At 55.8% G+C, this 1,408-nt stretch overlaps 1 long non-coding RNA gene across 1 annotated transcript; it reads left to right on the top strand.

Annotated features, from left to right (window-relative positions):
• Window positions 1-334: 334 nt before the first annotated feature.
• LOC115285135 lies at window positions 335-1,378 on the top strand. The gene is made up of 2 exons (XR_003905427.1): window positions 335-478; window positions 1,052-1,378. It is a non-coding gene; the product is annotated as an uncharacterized LOC115285135 (long non-coding RNA).
• Window positions 1,379-1,408: the final 30 nt, after the last annotated feature.

Raw genomic sequence — 1,408 nt, 5'->3', positions numbered from 1 at the left:
CAAAGAGGTATCCCTCAGAGGACGCGGGGCCAGCCTGGCGCTGCACAGCATGGTGACATGGCGGGAGTGGGAGGGACTCACCCCAGCCCGGGAGCTGCCTCCACGCCCAGACCAGCCCCGGATGGAGGGAGCAGGGCCAGACGTCCGCTGTCCTGAAGGAGCCGTCAGACTGGGCGGGGAAGGCTGGGGGCAGCCCAGGTCCACGTGCAGGGTGGGGACCTCTAGACAGGGGGCTGAGGCCATTATGAAGCTGAGGGGAGATGGTAGGGACGTGAGCTCAGTGAGCCAATGCTCTGGAAGAGTCTAAGAAAGTCCCCGCCCTCTTTCCAGGCAGCTTGAGCTCTACCTTCCCAAGTTCTCCATTGAGGGCTCCTACCAGCTGGAGAAAGTCCTCCCCGCGCTGGGCGTCAGTGACGTCTTCACCTCCCACGCCGACCTGACTGGCGTCACCAGCCACGCCAGCATCCGGGTGACTGAGGTGAGCTCAGAAGCTCCTGAGCCCCTGCTTTCAGAGATTTCTGTTCGGTTCTAGTCTCGTCCAGGCTATGTGATTCTACTCGATTCTGTTCCTTTCTACTCCACTCCACCGCTCTCATTCCATTCCATTCCATATTTTCCCTTCTACTTCTCCTCTTATCTGTCAAGAAGCAAAGGTATCACTTTGTCTTATCTGATGTGCAGTGTGTCTTAAAGGAAGGAGCCCACATTAAGCACTCAAAACTAAGAATTAGGTGCTACCCTCTTCAGTCACTAGCTGTGAGACCTCCAACAATTACTTGACCTCTCTGAGCCTCTTTTTTCTGTATGAGATTGGAGAGCCACAGCCTTGCCGGGAGATGCCAGGAGCATTCCAAGGGAGGCCCACATGCAGCCACCTGCAGGAACAGACCCGGGCACACCGCAGCCCCACAACTGTGTCATTTGCTACCTGCGTCCTGGCACAGCTGCATCGAGACTTGGACAGTGACGCCACAGGCAGAAGCTTTGCCGTCTCCTGTGATGGCATCTTCCAGCCCCGGTGGCTCAGTGACACCTGATGTCTCCTCTGCAGATGGTGCACAAGGCCGTCGTGGAGGTGGACGAGTCGGGGACCAAAGCAGCTGCAGCCACAGGGACAGTGTTCAAGTTCAGGTCGGCCGCTTTTAGCTCTCAAAGGGTCATCTTCAACAGGCCCTTCCTGATGCTCATTGTCGAGAACTTCACAAACATCCTCTTTTTAGGCAAAGTGACCCAGCCCTGAGGTGGGGGTTTCCCCTGAAAGGCCGCAAGCCTCCGTAGCGGAAGTTGAAGGCTCCTTGTGGCCTCTGTCCGCTGGGAACTGATGATTTACACAGGTTTCATTGTCTGAAGCTATCACAAGTAATAATAATAGCATTGATTGATGACGGATTCTTTTCACCCAACTGCA

The sequence above is a fragment of the Suricata suricatta genome, unplaced genomic scaffold (genome assembly GCF_006229205.1).
Source record: "Suricata suricatta isolate VVHF042 unplaced genomic scaffold, meerkat_22Aug2017_6uvM2_HiC HiC_scaffold_4417, whole genome shotgun sequence".
Classification (NCBI taxonomy): Eukaryota; Metazoa; Chordata; class Mammalia; order Carnivora; family Herpestidae; genus Suricata; species Suricata suricatta.
The sequence above is the reverse complement of the archived record's forward strand: the minus strand, read 5'-3'. Positions and strand labels throughout refer to the sequence as shown.